General features: G+C 28.3%; 1 protein-coding gene across 1 annotated transcript in view; it reads left to right on the top strand.

Annotated features, from left to right (window-relative positions):
• The window catches only part of LOC107456734 (pyrokinin-1 receptor), a 107,272-nt gene that overhangs the window by 1,993 nt on the left and 78,059 nt on the right, over positions 1-27,220 (top strand). The gene's annotated exons all lie outside the window — the stretch shown is intronic.

The following is a 27,220-nucleotide window of genomic DNA, read 5'->3' as shown; positions in this document are numbered from 1 at the left end:
TTGTAAACGCTGTATTTACTCTGACGGAAAATAGTGTTTTGTTCTGAATATTTTAAAAATTATGCAAAAATTAAAATTGGAAAAACTGTTTTTTATAGATCATGGAATTTTATAGAATCTGGTATTCATTCTAACTGTGGTATTTTCAGGCAGCGCATGTAAGCTCAAACTGATTGACATGAAAGTTTGATGAATTTGAATTGATCAATTTGTATTTTATCATAAATATTATATTCTTTCTTCCAACAATATAACTTCACGGTTTATTGTAAATATTGAATATGTCCCACGAATTAAAATTAAGAACTCCTCATTGAGAAAATAATTTCTGGCAGAATTACCGTTTCGTTCGTTAATGACATTTCTGGTTACCATAAAGCAAATGTCATTACTATACTGTATGGTAATGATATTTCTATTTAAAAAAATATATTATTCTCACAATAAAACCCAAAATATATGGTAGCTAAACCATTCATTTGGTAATTTTTCTCTTCTCATGGTAATAGGTTACCGGAAATTCTGGTATTCAAATTCAGAGTTCTTATTACCACATATTTAGAAAAAATATGAAACTGAAAAATAATTTTAACCATACTGTAAAACCATGTTTTATTATTAATTTTCCAAAATCATTACCAAAGTTCGTTGCTAAAAATATCCGAGCTGCTTTCGATTGTTAATTTTTAAGCGCTTATGGACTCGTTAACACTATTTAGTTTAAATTTGAGTTTATTAGTTTATTCTAAATAAATATTTACATGGGTAGCATTTATATAGTTTTATGCTGCATTCAATTTCTTGTATTTTAAAATTTCAAAATTTAATAAATTAAAAATTTCAATATTTTGAAAGGAACATCAGAATTAAAATTGAAAAAAAAAACAAGTTACAAGAAACAATTTAGAAAATTTAATATTCTTTTAAAAAACAAAAGAAAAATTAATAAATTTTTCTGAAAAATATAAATCTTTGGAAAAGTTTTTTTCTTATAATTGAGATTTTAATACTATTAAAAATATGCATTTAATAGTTTATTACAGAATATGAAATATTTAAACTAAGCTATATTTTTTATAATTAATTGCGTAATACAATTTTCTAACCTGAGAAACGGATGATAAAATCTTCAGATACGAAATTTATGCTTTGGCTAGATCACACATATAAATAGATATAAAAAGTATACAGCTAAGTTAATGTCAATATATCTAAAGTTAAATTAGAATTGCATCGAATTGTAAAATTTAATAGCTTTATTAACTGAATAATTACGAAGTTAAATAGTTTAAGAAATGAAATCATCAATGCTGCCACAAACATAACGACATACTTTAAATAATCTGTTCTAACAGTATAATAATTTCGAGGAAAAAAATCTGGAAAATGGTGGAAAAAACACTACGTGCTATTCTTAGATTTTTCGAGTGTGGGGCGCCACCAAATAAAATATATGAGGGCCGAAAAAAACACTTGATATTCTGTCGAATTATAAATTTAAATTACAAAAAGGATTTTATGTGAGCGATTCCCAGCAAGCATACCAACGTAGAAGTGAAGTAGTTCAGTTTCAATCAGATGTTTTAAGTCCAAATGCATAATCTGTTTATGGTGATCGGCTATTTTCCACTGCACTTGAATGACGAGAATAGTTTAATGAGCGGTATTAGCTCAAACTATTTTTTTGAATCATGATCCGAATTTAGATTTCTGATATGGATTAATAATGATCTAAAATATTTGGATTCTAAATTCTAATCAAAAGGATTATTTAATTCAGCTAATTTTAATACCTCTGTTTAGGATAACCAGTTGTATTCTGTAGCATTTCATTGACGATGATTTTTTAATGTGTGTCTTTGTTTGAAGCTGTTCATTTAATTGAATTAAATAAATTAATTTCTTTAATTATGTTCAACTGAATAAATGAAATTTTCTTTTGCTGTCAAAATTTATTAAAAGAGTATTTAACTAAAACTAACTAAAACACTTTATTTTATTCATAATCCCAATCACATTAAATATTTTGTGTGCGAAGAGCCTGTTATCAAGTTACAGACATCAATTAGAGATGCTAGAGTTAAAGAACTTGTATGCATTATTTTGTAATTTTGTAATTATTTTGTTAACGACAATACAAAATGCTTAAACCCTAATAACCACCCATGGCTCAAAATCTTAAATTCACATTACAGTTAAATATACTAAATTCCTTTTTAATTATAGCATTACATTTTTATAATTTTATATTTTCTTCCGCACATATAAATAGAATAATTTCAAAGCAATTAGGATGCAAAATTTATCCAAAGTAACAGGTTTAAATGAAATAGAAAATCATTGAAATATCAACAATAAAACATTATCTAGAAACCATTAGTGACGATAGCTAAGATTTAAATAGTTGAAATATTAATTCGCACCCAAATAAATCATATTAATTTCGTTTTAAAATGATTTATTAATTTTTCATTACAACATTTTTATTACATATTCTGAGAAACTAGGTTTCTTTCTTGCATCGTTTACTAAAATATTTGTAAATTAAATATAAAAATAATTCATTTCATTAAAGGAATTAAAGAATTAAATGTTGACTGTTTCATAAATTAGGAATGTTATTAAAAATAAAACTAATTGAATTAACGTTTTTCATTTTTTTAGATGTAAAAAAGAAAACTAGCATTAAGGAAAGATATGATATTATTTTTAGTCAGCTTTAAATTCACTTTGCTTACAAATTAATAGTTGATATATTATTCTATTAAAAATTATTAATTAAATCTATGAAGAGAAAATATACAAAATTTTTCGTTAGCATTAAATTTATAAATCTGAAATTAAATTTTTATTAAGATGAATAAATAAAAACTGTTTCAAATCTATAGTTTTGTAAACTAATGGCTTAGAGAGAGATCTGCTGAGCTACAAGAAACTCACCATATTATATAAAAGTATCAAGCATTTATCCTATCTTTATCGACTTTCTAAGGAATTGTTGACTATTGCATCTAGTGTAGGGCTACCGATGCAGAATGTGCTATTCAGAAATAATACACCATACTGCATTGACAGCGTTAATAAATATTTGCGATAAAAATAATTTGTAACAATAAAATGAAACAAATATGGCAGTAAACATCGCATGGCAGGAATAAGCTGTATTTATACTAAATTTTATTTTTTAAAAATACATACAACACCCAATTTATTTGCGTCTTCTGTGTTAGCATAAATGTATCAGCAAATTAATGATTTCATGGTATATGATTTCAGTGATTATCAAATTTACGTAGTTTGAAGAATGAAATTAGGTTTCACTTTTCCAATAATAGGTAAGAATAGAAACCAAATAAAATTCAGAAAAATTAAAATCTTTGTTTTTATCATTCCAAAATCTAAAATAGGTACATGATTTAAGTAAAAATAATTCGCACGAGAAAAGATAAAAACTTTATGACATTGAATATATAATCTATCGCATTATTCAATTTTGTATCATTATCACGTTTTTTAATGTTGTATATAAAATAATATTTGTAAGAAAATCACATTTCAAAGTCAACTTCCTGGAATTACTTTCTTCTTTTGGTTTTATCATTTGTGTCTATTATCTGCAGATGTTTTTTCTCTCACATGAATAGTTTTTGTAAAGTTAATGTCCATGACTTATATGTATGCGTAAGCATTTGTTAATTACATTATTTTTTATCATAATATACTCTTTTACATTGTTGCAAGAGTCATTTATAGAACCAACAAGCATATGTTTAAAACTAACAGCGTCAAAAAAATTTCATATCACTCCAAACGAAGTAATAAAATAAGTATTAATGGATATGTGAGTCACTATTTTTAATAGCAAAGCGTGTGTATATCTTGTACTATAGAATTATGCATTAAACATACTTTATGTAGCTATTTTAAAAGAAAAATTGCCAAAGCATACCTGAATAAATATGTTATATATACAAACACTTTTACAAATGAACAATGGATACCCAAAATTCATTAAAATTTCGTCAGTTTTTTCAAAACTTTTCATATTGACTTGTGATTACTGTGGGAATTCTATGTTTTCTTGCTTGAGAGGACGAATTTCGTCAAAAACCTAAGTTTAAGATATCGTATCGATTGACGTAATGCAAAGAAAAAAAAGAGAAGACGTGAGAAAAGAAAATTCTCGTTAATTCAACGTACTTCATGGTAAAAACATTTTTCGTAAAAAAAAGATTTTTCTTTGAATAAAAATTAAAATATACGGTATGAAAACTATTCACTTGGTAATTTTTCCATTTATATGACAACAGTTTACCGACATTTCTGGCTTTTAAATTTACTATTCTTATTACCACACATTTAGTAAAAAATACAAAACTGAAAAGTAAATTTAATTGAATGATTGGTTCTCATGCCATGTTCTAAGGTATCATGATAAAATATCGAAAGTTATAAAATTTTGTTACAAATTACAAATCCATATTTGTTTGTTAATTTTACCAAACACTTAGGTAAAAACCACCAGAACTGTTGATGTTCCTATAGTTTTGATGTTCCACAAACAAGATAAATTTTACCATATTCTGGTAGTTTCAATAATACTTTTTTTCAGTGACCATAGCTTTTTCCTCATCGCCAAGAATCAAACCCATGAAATTCTCAAATGCACTCAGATGAGACATGAATGTGTGATGAGTTGTTTAATATTTGAACGTAATTTCGAGAAGAAACTAAGAGCAACTGAAGGATTTCTGAATTTCAGTATGCTATGTCAGTTTTTATGGATCAGCATTATCTCGTGATTCAGCATTGCACAAAACAAAATTATATGCGTGAAATGTAACAACATTTTGAGTGTTACAATAAAAAAATTCTTTGGAAATTATGCTTGAATACCGACAAATTTCAATCTTAGAATGACGTTTACTTTTTTCTTTGTGCCTATGTGTTTCAATAAATTTCTAAGAAATTACGACGCCAATTTCGTCATAAAAAAACCACATCAATGCCTTAGTTTTGTTTTGCTTTCTTATTTTCTCCAGAACATTAAGTTCTCAACGTTTTAGTCAATAAAACTTATTCCAGTTTTCAGGAACATTAAATGCAAACATGTTTTGGGGAAAAAATTGAAATGACCAAGTTAAAAGTACTTTTCCCCCTAAAAGAAGCGGGAAAAAATTCCCTGTGTGTATTTCTTCTGTTTGCCTCACTGGCACCTAATTAAAGTTCTCGCTCCTCCTCGTTGGCGAAGGAACTAAAGTGAGAACCCCACTAGGGACAAGGGGGGCTCCACTATAATGCTCGGACAATTACCCCCGCTGACGCTGAAATCGATATGGTTTTCTGCTCTTTCTCCCGTTTTTCCGGGAAAACTTTAACAATGGCAACAGTAATAAGTATGTGTATATCTGAGCCATGTCAGTTGTTAAGAGTCTTAATATGCGTTGAAGACATTAGGCCTCTGTCACGGTTGCGTAGCGTATCTAAGATAGAGTCATTATGGTACATTCCATCAGGGTTACTATTTATCAATAAAAAGTATATTGGTGTTAACTATAGACTGCCATGATTACTTCAGAGCTATTAAACAGTTATTTCAACTTGGAAATAGAGCAACAAATAAATATCTTTGTAAAAAATCATTTTGCAAATATGTTATCTGAAATATCTTTATGCGAAATTCGAATGCACATATTTGAATGGATTTAAAAATTAGTTAATTTAAATTATTTAAAAAATTACAAGTATAAAAATTATAATTCGAAATTCCTTCGAAAATTCATTAAGAATTATAATTCCAAATTATTTCGAAAATTCATTAAAAATTATAATTCCGTAAAATTACAACTTTTGATAGTAAAACTAAATCAAGCTAATTAAAAAGCAAAATTTGATAGTCATAATAAAACATTTAAATATAGATAGAAACAAATCAAAATGAAAATGTTACAAATATAATCGAAAAAATATATTGTAAAAAATTCCGGATCAAATTAATGTATGAAGTAGGCACTTTGGGTGCATCATTCATAAAATCCATTTTTGTCTTAAAAATATAATATCGTAATTTTTAGAATAATACTTATTTAATTAGAGTGTTTCGGTGATTTTATGGTAAATATTACTGAAAAAATTACAGAATATATTTTTTTTTGCTCCACAAAATAAATGGTTTTTACGATAAAAAGTATCGGAAACCTGAGAGTTGTCACTTTTTAGCGTACTTTTACCAGATTTCTCTACAGTGTCCCTGCTTACTTCTTTGTATTCTAGCTGGAGATTTTCAAATATTTAAAGTAGAAGCAAAAATTTCTATAGTTCGCTTTTAACTAAAGAAAGTTTTGACTTAAATGACATTTAAATAATTCAAAGGAATATATGTAACACCTGCTTGACAAATTGTAATAGTTTTAAAAACTCGTAAATTATAAAAGCACTTCTTAGCTTAATTGTAATTCATTATCACTTTAGCTACGGAGAAGAGGTAAGACTTTTCTATTTTGGGATGATTAAAATTGGATCAATAATAAAAAAGTATTGGAATAACTCTCTCAAAAATTATTTTTGAGAGCAGATTTAGAAATATTCATGATAATTGATTCCTGATGTCTCCTACGCTACATTCAATATTCTTAATTATAATTCAATAACTCACAATTTAATCCCAGTTTGTTTTCATTAATTTCATTATAAAGCCTTTCTTATTTTAAAGCTTTCAAAAATATTTGTTATTATAAACTATTATTTTTTTTTATTTTATGAAATATTTTGTAGTGGAGTTGATGTTAAATTTTAAGATTTCGGTAAACTCTTGTTGAAATGAGCAAAATTTACAATCAAACACACTTGTTGTTATTTCAGAGTATTGTTATAACTATTTATGTACAGTGTACCAAAAAGAACCACCTTGAATAGCTTCTGATCTAATGATTAGCTTTTTACGTTTTAGGACTGAATCTTAATGGCTCAAATATGTTAATTAATAAGCGCTGAAAAAAGATATAAATGTAAAAATTAATAAGCGGCATTTTAAGTTACGAAATCAGACACAAAAACTCACTTTCTCTGAATAAAAGTAATTTTTTTTGATGAATTCGGATTTCTGACCCCCAGTGTATAAGGGAGAGCCACAATTTGGGAAAAATTGTCCTAATAGTTTGTTCAGGAGAGTGCTCCAAAGTTAGTAGAAACAGTTGAAAAAAACTTGGTTTGTAAGGTATACAATCATTTACGTCATTTACACATATTTAATTTTTACTAACTATTACAAAATTTATTTGTCCACAAAAAAAAAAAAACTCCTCGCAAAAAATAACTTTCAATAAATATTTATGAGTGGTCCAAAAAAGTTTTGTAAAAGTATTGAATTGTAAAGTATACAATTTTTTGCATCTTTGGATAAACAAATTTTATAATTGCTTGTAAAATGCTTTAAATCCGCTTAAGAAGTTCCCGAAATATAGCGAAATACGCAAAAGTAAAATTAACATTAAGGCGTCCGAACTTATTCTCTGGATTGTGGCTATCCCCTACATTTTGAGAGACAGAATCTTGAATCCGTCGAAAAAAGATATGTATCTAAGAAAGTACGTTTTTTTGTCTGATTTCGTGACTTAGAATATCGTCTGCACTTGTTAGTTAACATATTAGCAGTTATCCTATCTAGCCAATAAGATCCTAGAACGTGAAGATCCGATTATTAAATCAAAATTTATTCAGGGTGATATGTTTTTTTTTTTTTTTTTTTTTTTTTTTTTTTTTTTGCGTATTGTACGTATAGTCTTAGAGAAATACATTTAATGGTAGAGAAACGAATTTTATCCGGCTAGGTATCGAATCAATTACATCAGAGCATGTTAAATATGTGTTATTTTTTATAAATATCCAAAATTAAAAATGGTAGTTTTGATTATTTAAGTCCTGACTTTCTAATTTTTTTCAGACAAACTTTATGCTTTTTGAGTTTTGTTGAAAAGCACAATATTGTGCTTCTTAACTACCTTAAACCTTAACAAAACTATTACATCAAACTATTAACGAAGTCAAAGTAAATGGAATCATTATTAAATTTGACATCTTATTATTGTTTATATAATTCGAGATAGAATATGATTTAAAGTTTGATTGGATTTTTTCTGGGGGAGTTGAATAAAAATAAAAATATACCAACTTAGAAATTTTCATACATATGGTAAATATTATATTCCTGATTTTAAAGAAAATCTTAGATAAAAAATGCAACTAAAGCTCTGAACATAATCAAAAGTGTAGTTGCTCTATGAGTTAACAAAATCGGATGCACTAACTTTCAATTACCTTTATTTTAAATTATATAAATCTTAATTTCAGAATTTTAGCTTTATCTTACTCTAAAAAGTAGTTTCAAATATTTACAAATATCGCTATGTTTAAATGTTTAAAATTCCAGTTCACTTTCAAATTAAATTCAGAAATCATCACTCTAAATTCCAAATCAATATTTTAATCAAATAAGTGCCTGTCAAGATAATCTTAAACTCGATGGAATAAGAATATTTTAAAATTACAGCTATTTTGGTCAAAAGGAATTAATTTTCTTGAAATTATCGAATAAACAAAGATTAACTGGAAGTTAGGTCAACTAACAATTCACTCGAAACATACAATGAGAGAGAGTTACTGAATTCCGAGGAACTAATTAGCCGACGCTAGACATTTTCAATTATTTTCGAAGAAAAGTCAGCTGCAAATAAGATTTCGAATCTTATAATCGAAACATTCCAGATCTTGACGATAGCAAAGTTCGGTGAAAAGATGAACTTAAATTGACTAAATTACCATGTCAGGAACGTATGGAAATCAACTCTCGTGATACGCTGCTTATAATCCACGATAACTTAAAATAAAATTATGTGCCCAGAGAAAAGTGTGCCTTTAAATCAATCAATGATTAGTTTAGGTAAGTGTATTATAGAAACAATAGTAGATTTAAATTTGATCTAAAACGAGATCTTATTTCCTACGTGTCATAATTAAGATATTGGAACAAATAATTTCACACTCTTCCCAGTAAAAAATTAGATACTCAAATATACGAAACTTCCTTCGTTTTTGACGAAACCGTTTCCTGATATATGCTCCAAGAGAACATTTTGTCAAAATGACGAAATAACAATCGTCACTTCTTAGCTGAAACAGATTTCGTCAAAAGTATTAAAAAAATTTCGTCGTCCTATATTTTTTTTAATGACGAAAGTACGGGTGCATAGTTAATCCCTTTTTCGAAGATACCATATAGATGGATCAACGTCAACCCAACAAAACGACAGATAGAGCAAAATAATCCCATCTATGCTCGAAGTGGGATTCGAACCCTGAATGTTTCAGGCATGACGAAATAACAATCGTCACTTCTTAGCTGAAACAGATTTCGTCAAAATGATTAAAAAAATTTCGTCGTCCTATATTTTTTTTAATGACGAAGGTACGGGTGCATAGTTAATCCCTTTTTCGAAGATACCATATAGATGGATCAACGTCAACCCAACAAAACGACAGATAGAGCAAAATAATCCCATCTATGATCGAAGTGGGATTCGAACCCTGAATGTTACAGGCATGACGAAATAACAATCGTCACTTCTTAGCTGAAACAGATTTCGTCAAAAGTATTAAAAAAATTTCGTCGTCCTATATTTTTTTTAATGACGAAAGTACGGGTGCATAGTTAATCCCTTTTTCGAAGATACCATATAGATGGATCAACGTCAACCCAACAAAACGACAGATAGAGCAAAATAATCCCATCTATGCTCAAAGTGGGATTCGAACCCTGAATGTTTCAGGCATGAGTCTAAGTTCTTGACTACAATACATGCGGTTGATTTATGTTATCATTCTAGTTTCAATCGTCAAGTCTTCATTCTAGTCTCTTCATTCTAATTAAAAATCTACAACAGTGCACAGACATGAGGTTGCAAGTTAAGGAAACATCTTCGTCATATACGTGAGAATTCGTGGTTTCTCATGCATTACATGATTTCGTGACGAAATGCTTCTCAAATTGAACGAAATACAACTCGAAGATAACAGAATTGTCAAAAAGAGACAGTTTCATTTCTCAAAGTATTAATTTACAATTAATAAAATTTCGATTCATATTTAATCTATGAATATAATATTTAATTTAATAGTATATTTAATGAATCTTCTATTCAGTACACAGAATTGACTACATGTTTCTCTTAAAATGAGTGGCGAAAAAATATTTATCGCAAGAGCACGTTTGGCTCTAATGCGATAAAAACTTGCTTAAAAGCTTAACAACTTGTTTAAAATCAAAATTAATAGGTTTTGACCAAAGTAAGTTATTAAAATAAAGTAATGAAGTAATAAAATACATGTAGTTACATAATTTCGAATTTAATTCTTCATAGTTTGAATTTTGATTTTGTTCCGTATTGAAAAGCTATGCCAAATAATTATAATATTTCACAAATTAAATGATTAAAGACTTTAAGTTTTAGTAAACTTCCATATGAAATTCTAAAATTATGGCTTCAATTTCTAAATGAATCTTTCAATGTAACATTTCCATAATAAGATAATTTGAAACTTCAATTACAAAGTAGCTGTTGTAAACAAATTGGTTAAATTTTTTAAAAATAACTTGTATGAAATATAATTTAAATTGTGATTAAGTCAGTTAAAATTTAATGAATAGCGTACAAAGGGAGTGCATTATTGAATTCTAGGAATTAGCTTCTCAACTCCCGACATTTTCAATTACTTCAGAGGAAAAGTCAGCAGTAAACAATATGATTTGGAATCACACAAGCGAAATAAGCACGGTCTTGACAAAAGGAAATGTGTGTGAAAAGCGGAAGCTTAAATGAACAAATTACCATGTCAGGAACGGATGGAAATCAACTCTGGTGGTGTGCTTATATTCAATGACGATAATTTAAAATAAAGCGATGTGCTCAGGCAAATAGGTGTTTTGCAATCAATCAATATCTAATTTACGTGAGTTAAAGGAATAATTGTAGACCTAAAACTAGTCTAATAGATTCATAATATTTATTTATTTCGCGACATGCTTGTGCTTTAAATTCACTAATAAAATGTTGAAATAATTTATTCAAAGCAATTCGGTGCATTTAATAAAACATTATATCCAGTAAGCATAACTCCATACCTAACAGTCTAAATAATAGTCTAATAGACCCATGATATATTTATGAATACAATAATACTTTAATAAAATATAGGAGCAAATGATTCTACAGGATTCACACAATTAGATACAATTAATGAAACATTTTAACCAATAAAGATAACTCCATAATAAACTAAAAATTAATCTAATAGTCCCATAACAATTTCCGGGACATTATTTCATTTTAAATGTATAAACAAAATGAAGTAGGGGAGAGTCGGGTAGCCCCGCCCACTTAAGGAGTATTGCTTATATTTCTGTATAATATTGAGTAATAATCAATATTTTTTAATGTTTCTATTGTTTTATCATCTAAATAAATAACGCAAAAAGAATAAACCAAAAAAAAGAACAGTTTAACTTAAAAAAATAGAAATTTAAAAAAGCATGTTTTTCAATTCTTTTCAAAATGTGTCGGGTAGCCCCACCCAGTAACAAAAATTATGTTTTTCGACTGTTTTTTCAGGTGTAAATGAAAATGACCAATGTATTGACAATAGAAAAACCTCATTTATCCTTTTTTCACAAAATTATTTTATTTATTACATTTTTTTATACTTCTAGTTTTTTTATACTTCTAGTCATTTAATAACAACAAATGTCATATAAATACTTGAAACTTTGAAAATAATCTTTTTTTAATGTAACAATTAATGTCCGATGGCCCATTGACTTGAAAAAAATATTCTATACATATGAAATTGACAGTGCGCGGGGGTACCCGACACTCCCCTAACAATTGATTTCTCACAATTAGTAAAATATTTTTATCCGGTACACATGGCTTCGTGCATTTAAATAGATTTTTGATACTTGTAACATACTTTTGTTTTATTTTGAGTTCCCTAGTAAAATGTTGGAAGAATTAATCTCATAAACTGTAAAAAATGTAGTTGTATAGTTGCCCCCAATTTTGGAGTTGAGGTTAACTAAATACATTTTTAAGTACAGAAATGTAGTTTTTTTACCGAAAAGTTAAGTAAAATTGACAAAATAACAATGGTATGAAATTAACAAATATATTACTGAAAAATAGTTTGTTGTTTGAATAAATTGTTTTTGTGATGAAACCAAAAATTGATTTGAATGCAAATGAAGATATGTTTTTTTCAGCGAAGAAAAAAAAATAAATGAACAAAACTATTACAGGGAAAAAGCACATAAAAAGTGTAACTACAGGTACTATTTTAAAATTTTTTATATGTAAAATTATGTATTAATGACAGGTATTATATGTAAAATTTTAATTTACCTCAACACCAAAAATAATGGCAACTATAGACCAAATTTTTTCCTGTCTACAAATAAATATATTTAATGAAACGTTTAATATAATATATAATTGGTTATATAGTTGGTTATACGTTTAATTTAAGTGTATGGAGGAAAAGAACCATATTACCCCAGAGCCCAAGTTCAAGAAAACTGAGATGGGCACAGTAGGCCTTGGCCCTCTATGGGCTGTCGCACCACTGAGTTTAGTTTAGTTTAGTAGATAATAATCTAGAAAACAGAGCGAAAATCAAAATAACTTGGTTTATATTGAAAAAGAAAGATTAAAATCAGATCAACAAGACTGAAATAAGATTTGAATCAAATTATAAAAGTCACTATATTTGTATTAACAATTAAGTTGGATTGTTGTTAGTCTCCAAGTAAAAATGATAGATAGTAATAGATAATAAAAATGTCAGAAAGAGTATTACCATCTTTTAAATTTAATACCGAAATACCGATTCAGGTAATACTTTAGGGTAGAAGCTTCCTTGCAGTAGCTCGCTTAAAATTCAATGTTATGTGTCAAATGAGTATGTTCAATGCGACAATAGAAAAACCTCATTTATCCTTTTTTCACAAAATTATTTTATTTATTACATTTTTTTATACTTCTAGTTTTTTTATACTTCTAGTCATTTAATAACAACAAATGTCATATAAATACTTGAAACTTTGAAAATAATCTTTTTTTAATGTAACAATTAATGTCCGATGGCCCATTGACTTGAAAAAAATATTCTATACATATGAAATTGACAGTGCGCGGGGGTACCCGACACTCCCCTAACAATTGATTTCTCACAATTAGTAAAATATTTTTATCCGGTACACATGGCTTCGTGCATTTAAATAGATTTTTGATACTTGTAACATACTTTTGTTTTATTTTGAGTTCCCTAGTAAAATGTTGGAAGAATTAATCTCATAAACTGTAAAAAATGTAGTTGTATAGTTGCCCCCAATTTTGGAGTTGAGGTTAACTAAATACATTTTTAAGTACAGAAATGTAGTTTTTTTACCGAAAAGTTAAGTAAAATTGACAAAATAACAATGGTATGAAATTAACAAATATATTACTGAAAAATAGTTTGTTGTTTGAATAAATTGTTTTTGTGATGAAACCAAAAATTGATTTGAATGCAAATGAAGATATGTTTTTTTCAGCGAAGAAAAAAAAATAAATGAACAAAACTATTACAGGGAAAAAGCACATAAAAAGTGTAACTACAGGTACTATTTTAAAATTTTTTATATGTAAAATTATGTATTAATGACAGGTATTATATGTAAAATTTTAATTTACCTCAACACCAAAAATAATGGCAACTATAGACCAAATTTTTTCCTGTCTACAAATAAATATATTTAATGAAACGTTTAATATAATATATAATTGGTTATATAGTTGGTTATACGTTTAATTTAAGTGTATGGAGGAAAAGAACCATATTACCCCAGAGCCCAAGTTCAAGAAAACTGAGATGGGCACAGTAGGCCTTGGCCCTCTATGGGCTGTCGCACCACTGAGTTTAGTTTAGTTTAGTAGATAATAATCTAGAAAACAGAGCGAAAATCAAAATAACTTGGTTTATATTGAAAAAGAAAGATTAAAATCAGATCAACAAGACTGAAATAAGATTTGAATCAAATTATAAAAGTCACTATATTTGTATTAACAATTAAGTTGGATTGTTGTTAGTCTCCAAGTAAAAATGATAGATAGTAATAGATAATAAAAATGTCAGAAAGAGTATTACCATCTTTTAAATTTAATACCGAAATACCGATTCAGGTAATACTTTAGGGTAGAAGCTTCCTTGCAGTAGCTCGCTTAAAATTCAATGTTATGTGTCAAATGAGTATGTTCAATGCGCAATCTATTAACAATCTCTTTTGTTTTTTTATTGCAATTTAAGTGAAGAGATGGCTTAGTTTTCTACATTATCTCGTGTATCTTTTTTTTAATACCATTAAACTTCTTGAATTAATAATTAATTTCATATGTGTTTAAATTGTTTCTTGTTTGGCATTGAATCTATTCCATCCAAAAGTATTGTGATTACAAAAATTAAAATTTATTTTGAAAGTTTTTGAAAATTAAGAGCAACGGTTACTTATTTTAATGTTTCATCAGCTGAAAGAGCATCATTGCATGCATAAGGCTAAAATACATATTAATTAACAACATTTTGACTAAACCAGCTTTATTAAATAAAAAATAGAAGCGAATGATAAAATCTCAAATGATTTCGGTGAAGAGGCGCAATACAGTGGAAGTAAGACAATATTTAGGATAGAGTTTTACTGTTAGTTCTATAAATGTTGTTTTTGGCTCTAAACTGATTTGCCTGGTGATTATACTAAGAATATAAACTGATGAAAAGATAAAATATATTCAAATGATGAAATTTAGTTGAGTTTAATGCAGAGCTTAATGGCGAAAGATCCAAAAAAAGGATAGGCTACGCCAAACAGTGCATTAATGCAACTTAATGTAAACTGCATGCTACAATTTTATTTTTATAAAATACATGAAGGTACTAAAACGGTTAATAGCGAGACGAATATATTTAAAAGTCAATAAAATCTAATAAAAGACGTAGTTACATAAAATGCATGAAATAGGTAAAACAGTGCATGGATAATAAATAAGAGGGAATAAAATCAGATTAAAACCAGCTTTATACAATATAAAATACCAATAGCTCGCAGAAATGCGAAAATGTTTGGGTGATGGATTTCACTAAACAAATCCTTCATACATAAAATAGTGCTATTGAAAAAGGTAATACGATGTTAGTTAAAACAGGGACAAATATTTAAAATGTGATGAAGCTTAAGCAACACGTTACAAGAGTCACATCTGGGAGGAGGTTCTCCAAACAACAGTTGAAGATGGGTGAGACGAGTGAGGCCGATTCTGAGACGATTAAGCTGTACATCTGCATTACGTAGACGCAATACATGTAAAGAGTCTAGTCTGGATTGATGTTAAGAAGTTTATTTTGAGTTCAGAGGTCCCAAAGCTGTTGCCAAAGGTATATGTATTTTAATGTCTGAGAATGGTACAGATATTGTTAAGGCAGTAATGATGAAATTTAAATTAAGTCTTAAGTAAGTGCTGAAGTAAAAGCAAATTAGGGAAGAATTTCTTTCGTAAGGATACCTAGTTTGATTTATTTCATTTCTACAAGTATTATATAAATGATTTATATTAACAATCTTAATTATTTTTGTGAACTATTTTTTTTATTTTACCCCATACATTTCAGATGATATATGACTTAGATAAAGTTTAATTGGGGAATAAAATAATAAAAATAATGAATATTAATTTTTCATTTTTGCTTCTCAAACTTTATGTTTACGAATTTTAAACAAAGAAGCCTGTGAACATTGATCTAATGGGGAACAACAACTTGATGTTCTCTTATTAGATAAGTGTTTAACTTATAGATGTAAAAATATACTTCTATTGCAAGTTTGGTATTTTTTTTACTACAATTGACTTAGACAAGTGATTACCTTTCAAAAGTAGCCAACTTTTTAGGTTTTTATGCATTACATTCATTTGAAATATTTCTTTAACATTGCCAAATACAGTATAGAAATTTAAACTAAATGAATGGGTGCTTGAGGGGATCTAGATGCATTGGAGAAGGATTAGGCTGTTCTTAATCTAGAAAATACGTTTTTTTACTTCAATATAATCCCTTTTGTGCTTATTTGAAATTCTTCCCCCTCCCATGAGGGATAAGGGGACAAAAATAAAAGATGTCTTCTGAAAGATGGGGCTCAAGGGCGTAATAAATAAAGAAAATAAAAAAAGGAACTCTACTGGATATGAAATACTAGAATCATAAAAGAACATACATTTTTTTGTATGTTTATACATATAAAGGCCCTTTTCTTGAAATTTTGCAAGAAAATCGCAATGATAAGATACTAAAAAGTGAAAATCACAAACAACCTCGAGCTATCTTTTTTTCTTCATTTTAAACTTAAATTTTGCGATACTGTCAAATAATAAACAAATACATAAACTTCCATTTTACCACATACTACAGCAAGTAATTTTATTTGAAAAATTATTTAGAACAACTCTAATTCCATACAGTGAAGTATTAAGAATGTATTAAACACTAGTTTAAAAATAAAATTGATAAAAAAAAATCTTAGTTAATGAAAAGTTCATACATCAAACTCATTAACCATGATATACCCATGAATAAAGAGAACTAAATTTATTAATGAAGCATGCAATAGAAGGGCATTTTCTAAAATTGTATAACTTTTTGTTAAAATGTCACGTGTCACAAAACTATTGCAATTATTAAATTATTGTTGTTGTTGCAATTATTGCTGTTGTTGTTTTTGTTCATAAATTGCAATATATTTCAGGATTTTGAATATAGTACAGGAAAATTCAAAATCAGAAAATTTCTTCATGAACTTAAAATAAAGTTAATCCGGACATTTTCTAAAGACTCTTGAATTCAGTTGTTTTCAGACTAGTTTAGAATTATTGAAACACTTAATTTTCAGATAAATGTTACTACATAAAAAAAAACTATTTTTGATGCTTCAATACCTTTTTGTCAAGTGCTTCGAAATTTTTTTCTGGAAATAAAAATTGTTTTTTTTAAGAAGAATTATGTAAGAAAAGAAGTTATATGGTGTCAAGAGGAATTTAGTAGAAATTAACTTTCGATTAGATAATTTAATTAAATTTATTTTAACAAAATACCCAACACAAATTAGTTTGCTACATGAGGATTCTGCTTTTCATGTATTTAAAAATATTATTTATAATTTAAATACAAAATGTCAACTCAAATATTTAAGATAAGTGCTATTAGAATAAAAATTTTTTTTGAATTCCTTGGATTATTTAATAATAAATCCACGATCAAATACACAACTGCATGATTAATGAATATGGCATAAATTGATTAAAATAATATATACCGACTTCATATCGATCCTACTGAACAATTTACCTATTACATATTCGAAACTTTATTGAAAATTAACAATCATTAGTTAAAGTTATTCCTCATTCAAAGTGTTACTATTTTACTTATTGCCAAACACTTAATATAGCTTCAAAGGGAACTGGAAAACAAACTTCCATCTTCTCACGCTTGCATTGTAAACAATCTACCGTTGTCATTCGTGGTTTCCAAACGTACGCCAAAATTGGCAAAAAATTTCTGAATTGCGTAAATGTGTTTAATTTTGAATTAAGCTTCTCCTTTTTGGAGTTTAAATTTAACCACATGCTTTAAATTGTGGAAAACACTCGATTCGGCATTAACTTAAAACAGATCATATTGTTTAGAGTTTTGCAACAACACATTTTTGTAGGTCTTACACCAAAGTTTTAAAAGTGTAAATAAAATTCAAATTAACCCCCCATACAGCTGAAACTAAATTTAGGTTTCAAATTTATTCATTTTAAAACATCTAGAGTTCTTGAAAAGAAAGTGTCAAAGTAGATACTTAAGAAACTCGGCGCAAAGTCAAACACTTTTTGCTTCACAGGGCTGAGAATTTAAGCCTTTATGGTGACGGCTAAGCATGTATCTTTACCAAAGCCTCTTATATAACTAATCCCAGATACCTTCTAATCTTGGATAATCCATATTATCGAATAATATTTCCTTTCTTTGTCTGTTAAATTTCTCACAACACTTTCGAAGATAAGTTAATATTCCGCATAATGCAATTCAATAAAATATTTTGGAATTCATTTTTATTGATCCGATGTGAAATTTAGCTTCGATTTATTAAGCTGTATATTTCATCGTAATTTAAAGACATGAATAGTTCGGGAAATTATAATAATTAGCCACTTCTTCAAATTTTTCGGGATTGGATTTTTAAGAGTAGTTTTGGTTGAAAAAAATTAATATTGACAATAAATATAGAATAGCAGAGTTTGTGGAAATTTATAGTTAGTTATGAGTTATTGGTGCAAGAACCAATTGTGGCTATATTGCACTTACAACTTGGATTTCATAAAATAGCTAAGTTATGGGTTAGAGCTATATTGATGCATTAAAAGGATGGCTTTCAGGTAAGCAAAACTGTTGACATAAGGCCTGTTTTCAATTAATAATGAAGAATTGCAGCTATCAAAATGGCGTTGTCTTTGAATTTTAAATTTGTGATACTGGGTTAAAATATGTTTCACTGTGTGAGGTTCCTTACAATGGGAACACTCCGTCGAGGGCTAATTTACTGGAAGATGTCTGTGAGCTATACAGATATGACCAATGCGTAATTGATTTAAAATTTCTAGTTTATGAGAATGAAAATTTAATAAGCTTGAAACTTGGTACCAATACGTGGATATAGTTTAACATAAAAATGCCACTTGAAAAAAAGTTTGTTTTTATTAAACTAAACATTCCATATCAAAAACAACTCTATCCCTTAAAAATTTTATAAATGGATTTTTATTCATAATTTTATTCGTGAAGAACATGAATGCAAATTTTTTTAGTTAAATATTAACACTACCTAAAACTTAACTAAGAAGATATTTGCTTGCGGAATTTTTAAAAACGAATAAATTATTTTATTACCGAAATAAAAAAGAGGAAAAATTCTTAAGAAAAAATTCTGAGATATAACTCAGGGATCTGCAACAGAGTAAAACCACGCACCTATAAGTGATTCTAATTGTTCTCCCTGTGAAAAATATTTTTCTACATTTTAACTTATTTCAAGTTTCCATATTTGGTTAGAAATCTGGTATGTATTAATTTTTTTCTCTTACAATCACATGTCTAGCTTACATACATTATAGTCCCATTTTCTAAATTTTTCAATTTTTGTCTCAAGTGAAAGTGGCATTTTTTAAAAAAATTTTATTACTCAAATAAATTTTAACATACAGTGTGCAAACTTAGAAAAACATAATTCAACATCTTCATAACGTTTGATCTAATGTTTGATTTTTTCTCCAAACTAGAACGTATTGTTAATGGTCCAAGATTTAAATGAAGTAGATGACATTTTTAGTTAAGAAATCTAATTCAAAAAGGAATTTTCTCCGATTTAATATACCTTTTTTGCGCCTGAATTATATTCTTGAACATCAAATTATAGAGAAGGCTGAAATCTTAAGAACATTGCACCAATAGTTTAGGCAGTAAACAGTCGAAGGATTGGATTCCTTAATGTTAATTTCGCATACCGCATAGTTCACTAAGAAATCGTATTTGTGAGTTTTTATTTCTCAAGAACTATTTATTCGATTTCAGTTCAATTTCGCAATTTTTTTCTCTTAAAATAATTAAAATTTAGTTTGTGTAGTGATTTTTATATTTTATATTTCAAAATTGTTTCAACCTTTAGTAAATTAAATAATAAAAAATAATAAATATTTATGAAAAAAAATCTTTTTGAAACCATTATTATTGGTTGAGCAAGTTTTATAATTATGCGCGTTATAAAATATTTCGAATCTCTTCATTAATTCCGGAGTATGCAAAACGATAAATATCATTAAAAAGATATATATCATGGGGGTTACCAAATTTTGACAGTTTTCTCGCTTAACTATTGGAACCATATTTTCGAGATTGCTAATATCTCAAATATTTTAAAGGTTAGAAATCCAAATTTATTGAAAAATTTCATGTATAAATCCAAATCTATTGAGAAATTGCATGTTTATACTGGGGACGTACATTCCTGTGTGTGATTTCTTAACTTATCAATAAATCATCTGCACAATTATTGTTAGACTCTTAAACCATTAAAATTGAATCCTAGTAAGTGAAAATCCAATAATTAAATCAAAACTTATTAAAATGATCGCTTCCTTTTATTTATCCCTCTGCATGAAAATTAACTCCATAAGTAATTTTCATAAACCTTAATCTTTTAAATAAGTTTAAAATTTTGTTAATTTATTTTATGGAATCCTTTTGAAATACTAAGAGAAAAGGATATTACATGCAACGTACTAACTTTTTAGTGAAAATTATTATTCTTTTCGATACTCCCTTGAGATTTGTTCCAAGACAATCACTGACATTCTCTCAGTGGCTGTTGCTTCTCACAAAAATTCTTTTAGATTTTTCAGACCACAAGTAAAATGAAGTCAAGAATGACTTGCAGGAATACAAAAAGGGAGAAAATGTTTTATTTATGAACCCATCCAAAGTGATTCCCCTAGACTTGGAATGCTATTTCTTAGTTTTGAGTCGGTGGCCATTTGGCTAGCTGCCCATTGGTGAAATGCGATGATATTTTGAGCTAATATCTTACGAGAGTAAGAAAAATACTGTATACAGCGTTTACGGAATATGGGTCAGATGCTTTTTATTAGCTGGGTCATATTTTAACTCAATTTTGTTTCTTGATTGTCAGAAACTGTTTTAAATTGGAAATTGTTTTCTTTCTGCAAAAGAGTTATGGAGAGTCCGCTGCTCATTTCAAGCGTATGTAAAATATCTAATTTTGGAAAATATTTCTCGGAAAATACTGAATCATTTTTCGAAACCATTTTTTCTCTGTTCGAATCATTGTTTCTTTTTTGAACAGGGTGGAAAAGGGATTTATAAATTTTCAAAAATTGGACTTTTTGAAATTGAAATTTTGAGAAACTGTACATAAAACGGGAACTGTATATAAAAGAAATATGAATGATAAATTTTGTAATCAACCATGTTAAACATTAGAAAAATCGTGACAAAATTATTAAAATTTACTCTGAATATTTTAAGAAAAATTGTGTATGATCTGGTGTTTGAAATCTGACATCTTCACATTACACTCGCTTAAACATCTCTCATAAGCACTTAGTGTACATTGAACACTCATGAGCACTTGGAATTGATTTTCATACTTAAATCAATAAACAAATATGCTGTGCTGTGTTCTGTATCAAACTTACTCTAGCGATTATCCTTACAAACTCATGTCAGTAATAAACAATAGAGGAGATGAAAATAGTATAAGTAGTAAATGTATATAATCCCGAAAATAGTGGATATGAAATTTGAATTCGATAGTGGTAACTGATATTAAGAAGTTTTTAGCTTCTTTACAACAAAATTAATACCAGTTATTAATTTATTTCAGATGCATATGAGCCCTAATTAATTTTTTAAATGCAAATAAGCACAACTTTTTTCAAACTTAAAAATATTTAGAATTATTATTTGAAAATAAGTTTTCTGTCTCCTATTAGTGTTATAATTTAAATTATCTCTAATAATTAAATTATTGTGAAATTAAATTATCGTTACCAACATGTATGAATTGCTATTATCAATACCAGCCGTTTAAAAAAATTTTAAAATTGCTTCTAAAGCATTTTTATTTTTAATAAAATGAGTGACTGATATAAGTACAATATTTTTTTTTTCAATTATAAAGAAAGGCAATTAAATTATAGCTTATTCAGAGTGCTACGAATAGCTTTCATTTATCTAAAAATCAATACGCACCTTTCTTCCTAACTTCTTGAAGTTTCTTCTTATCTAAAGCAACACGCTCTTCCAAATATTTTTAATTAAATACTTGATTTAGCCATAAAAACTTGATTTTATATTACACGAATTTTTATTGTAATAAAATATTTTCTGAGTCCTCAATTTTCATGAACTCGTTATAATACTCTTTTCCCTGTAAGACAAGAAATATTCTAATAAGCAAAAAATATTAATAATTGCATTGTACCATTTGAATTCCAATTTCAAAATTTCATCAATCAAAACAAAATTTTAATATGCTGCAGAATATAAAGAAGTTTTTTATTGCTTTACATAATGATATCTAGGTCGGTTTCATCACAATGCAATTACTTCCCAAGCAAGGATGGAAAAAAAACTATGGCTTTTGTTTAAAATAATTTCAGTTCTTGTTGTTTTATTAAAAAAAATGGTGTGAGGAACATAATTTGAAGTGAACTGTAAATAGTTTGTATATAAGTTAGTTATTGATTTTTTTTATTTCTATTTATCAAAAGTTTTCATCAAAAAATTTTTATAAAGCATAATTGAAGGTTATGATTTATTTTTCTTTTCAATATCTCATTTTTAGAAAATTAACTCAGCGTTGAACCATAACATATGTTAAACCATAGATACAGTGAATTAGCATGATATTATTCCGTGGCCCATACTATAGTGCAAATTTTCTGTAACATTGAAAATGATAAATTAAACCACGTTTTCACGCTGTTGAACCATCGCATCATCACGTTTCAGATGGTTAAATGTGAACCATGATATGGTTTCAAAACACATAAGAGTTTCCAAAAGTTCAAGCAGTGTAAACACCTGAATTTTTCGATTTTGCAAATTGCCTGTTAATTGGTAGAGGAATCATTTTAATTTATGTCAAGATATAGTCCGAAAAATAATTTTCATGCGTAATTAAAGAAATGATTCATTAAAGAGAACACAGTTTAAACTAAGATCAAACTATCATTATGAGTTATTTTTAAGCAAGCGTTGCTTTGCCAATGTTATTTTTTTAAATCAGTTTTTTTCCAACTAAATAAAATAGTTTCAAAAAATAATTATGGAGGTGCCTGTATACTTTCATTTGTTAATTATGATTTAGTCGTCGAATTTCCTAATTTCTCATAAAATAAAAAAACATGTAAAATTTATTTATTGTTCTATGCAATTAGTTAAAATTCGTTAATATTTAAATTCGAATAGTTTTATTGCTTATAGTTCCAGAGTTTTCATTATTTAATATTTTACAGCCATTTTGTTTTTTAAATTTAGGGCATTTTGGTAAATGCGTTTTAATAATTCCATCGTTATTACCCTTTCAAAAAAAAATTATTACTTCTTTTTAAATGTAAATATTATGTCAAATGCACACATTCTATTTTTAAACCTATTGACAAAAAAAAATAAAAAATAAATAATAATACATTTTTAAAATTGCATCTCGACAAGAAGCAAGTCTATCAAGTGTTACTTTAAACCAAGTTTTGCACCAGAAAAGATTATTGATTGAAGACTGGTGGTTCCTCAGGGTTGTATATTTCATATTTACGTAAAACTTTTTGAGAAACCATTTGCATTGCATCGAAACATACGAGGTGTATTTTTTTTCGAGGTCTAATGTGTCGTGAAATTAAAACCTCAGTGAAAATCCGATAAGGTTCGATCAGATATGTTCAGTCTGAATTCTCAGTTCTGCGCTTGGCTACGTCAATGGAGCCTCCCGTTAAGCGTGAAGTATTTGCTGTAAATCGATTTCTTTATACTAATGGTTGCAAAGCAGTCGATATTTATCGAAAAGTGAGTTTTGGGTACGATGAAACATTCTGTGCGACAGCAAAGAGAGGTCGGTACTGGAATAGGAACTTTGAACTTTTATTGACGTACGTTGCAGACGGTCAAGATAAGTTAGTGAGAATCAACGGATTATAAAGTGAATCAGGCAGTTTGAGATAGTCGTCGGTTTGAAACTTTTAAGTTGAGTTCCTGATTTCCCGATTTTCAACTCTTTACTCAGATGAAGTTCTGGTTAGGAGATGATAACTATAAAGAAATATAAACTTTTATAGCAAATTAAAAATACCAGCATTTCGATGTAGTGACAAAATGTTTTTGTGGAAGGTTCATTTTTCCAACTATTTAAATACGCAAAATTATATGAAAAAGGACAAAATAGTAGGCGTTTTCATTTATGTCTGATATCAATGCCGAAAAGGAAAAAACGAATTTCATTTCACCTGATTATCTTCTTTATAACTTAAGACCTTATATTAATAAAATATGGGTGACGCTGCCCCTCCGCCGTGACTTCGCCACAGGTGCCCCCTGGGTAACGAGAAAAGAGTAGCAGTTCTGGTGGCCAATGGGACAATCCCCAAGCGCCCGCCATTAAAAAAATATTAATAAAATAAATATATTTGGACTTAATCTGGTCACATTATCTTCCTCGTTACAGAAGATAAAAATATTTTCCTACTTTAAGAAATTCCGACTCTACTTCAAATAAATTTGCCTTTTTGTAGCATTTTGTTCTGTTACGTCCCAAAACCTAATCCTTGAAACTGACATGACCTCTTGTTTCACAATTCACATTCAGTGTTATCAATGACGTCAAAAACTATAGTACACTGCTACACTCCAGTCTTTCTTACAAATATTTTAACATTCAATGTGTGTAGGTATAACGGCATATGACTACAAATACATCTGCTTTTGAGGATTGTCGATTACTGTGTTTATATCCATGCTTTTGAAGTTGTGCTAGTGTGTCTTTTTTATAAATTTGTATCGAACGTGCTTATGAAGTTGAATTCTTGGTACCCATTTGAATGACAACTTCTTAAACCCTTTCAGCTTTTAAAAACGCTTTGTTTTACAAAAATTTGTAGTAGAAAAGGGCAATTCGTCATCATAAAAATATACTGCACTTTTGACTCAAAAAATTTTTCAATCTGAGCATTTTCAATTTTAGCACAAAAATAAGCTGATAAATACAGTTACAGTACAGCTGATAATTACGGTACATTTTCTTACTATAATATTACCTATATGCAACAAAACCGTTTCCAAATTTTCTAAACAATCTCTTATCTTTAAACACTGTTCTATTTCAAAATTCAAGAAATTATCGTAAAATTTATTAACATTAACTGCATTCTGTTGCTCTTTTACTTCGACCCCTTCAACAAGTGATTAATTCCTTCTTCAAAGAGGAAGGATCTCTAATAATCCTTTGGTCCTATTGATTTCCTTTAAAAAAAAAGAAAATTTTCTATGCCTAAGAGAAACTTCTTGAACACCATTCCTGACAAAATGATTAATACTTTATAGATAAGAGGGGTTATTAATCACCGCATTTCCTAAAGTAGAAATCTGTTTTATGCTTAGAACTCCTAATCCTCTCAAGAATGATTTTAAAATGATTTTCATTGCTATTCTAATTTAAAAAGGTTTATAAAGTCAAGCTCTTTTTCGTAAAATATTTTTCTGCGATTTAAAGAGAATAAAGATAAAGAATATTTTTTTTAATCTGGATATTGTTGACTGAAAATTGTTCGTCAGTTTGTTGAACTCTAATTGAAAATATAGTTTTATTTGAGTGCAGATTACCGAAACCTGATGCTATGCTTTTGGCTGTTTCGCATATACCTATGAGGCCGACTATATGCGTAAGGGTCAGGAAACTTGCCTTGCATGAAAGGTTCTGAGTTCAAATCCCGGGCAAGGCATGGATGTTCCTTCCTTCTCAGCACTATCTGTCCTCACTGTGGGAGAAACGCTGGCCCACCTAATGTGGTTCCCCTGAAAGAGTGGCCAACAAATCTGCTCCTCAGATGCTTGCATGATGAAGGTCATTCTCAAGGTGAGCGTTGGAAAAAAAATGCCCATGAAAGTGGAATTAACTAGTAAAATGTGCAAAATTTGAGTATAACATCATTAGGAGAGCTCATATTAAGGGAGTCCCGCAGTGGACTGATCGTTAAGACACGGTTCCCAGAAGATCACCGAAGTCAAGCATCACTGACTCCGGTCAGTGTGCGGGTGGGTGACCACTTGGATCAGTCTGCGTAGGGACCAAGGGTGTGCGGTATTGATCCTCTTTAAACTGTTCTACCGTAAAGTGCTCGACTTCGCGTGCAGTTCGTCGGGCTACCGAAGCGGGAGTGCCATCCCCTCTGCAGAGGATCAAAATTGTGATGGCATATCTTCGGATCATCCTCAGGGATGTTTCCCAGACCGTCGCCAATAGCCCATTGTGCTGCTCTAGTGCGACATAAATGAACAAATCAATCAGTCATATTAAGGGAAACATTTTTGAACTTGAAGATGTGTGACGGCTGCAAAAAATTGAAATACGCTTTATTCTGAACAACCAGATCTCTGCAGTGTTCTCAAAAACCTCAAAATAGAAACTAATAAAAAATAAATAAGAAACCGTATCGGAGAAAGTATTTACTCTTCTTTCAGTTAGAAAAAATCATTAAGATAATTTGATTCTAAGTCATCTTAGTTTTTCTGATAATGCTTATATCCTTTCGGTTACCACTAGTACACTAGAAATATGACCAATTTTTTAAAACCAGTTTTTAAGCAAAAATTAAGAAGAATTTTCAGAAAACGTAACGTATGAATCGTATGATCAATGCTTATTCCTCAAACAAAAGTAATTCAAAGAAGCTGAAATATGTAGAAGTGAGGGCAGAAAGGTTACCTTTATTTGAGTGAATTTTGATGACAATATAATGAGCTAAATTAATAGACGAATTAAAATCTGAAGTTCTTTTGATAAAAGTAGCACATTAAAGATTAATGTACTTTTCTCTCGATAGAAAAAATTAATATATAAAACGAATTACGCAAAAGCACTGAAAATAGAGTAAAATTAGTTAACACAACAGAAAAGAATTTTCCCACGAGCTCAAGAAAATTAAACGTTCAAAGGAAAGTAGGGTTGGAGTTAAAATTGAAAAACCAATAATTTCTGAACTTACAATATCCTTAATCAGTATCTCCATAACACCAAATGATTAAGAAAACAAATACAAACCATGTGGTATTTAAGAAAGTAAATAAACCTAAGTTATGAACTAGGAAACACGAGCAAAGCAGCAGAGCCTTCATAATATGTTAGTTTCGAGTTATTCTCGCAGATACTGTTTATATATATATATATATATATATATATATATATATATATATATATATATTTATATATATATATATATATATATATATATATATATATATATATATATATATATAT

The sequence above is a fragment of the Parasteatoda tepidariorum genome, chromosome 8 (genome assembly GCF_982258835.1).
Source record: "Parasteatoda tepidariorum strain Cologne lab strain chromosome 8, Ptep-v5.0, whole genome shotgun sequence".
NCBI lineage: Eukaryota > Metazoa > Arthropoda > Arachnida > Araneae > Theridiidae > Parasteatoda > Parasteatoda tepidariorum.
Note: the sequence above shows the minus strand (reverse complement) of the source record. Positions and strands in the feature narration are given on the sequence as shown.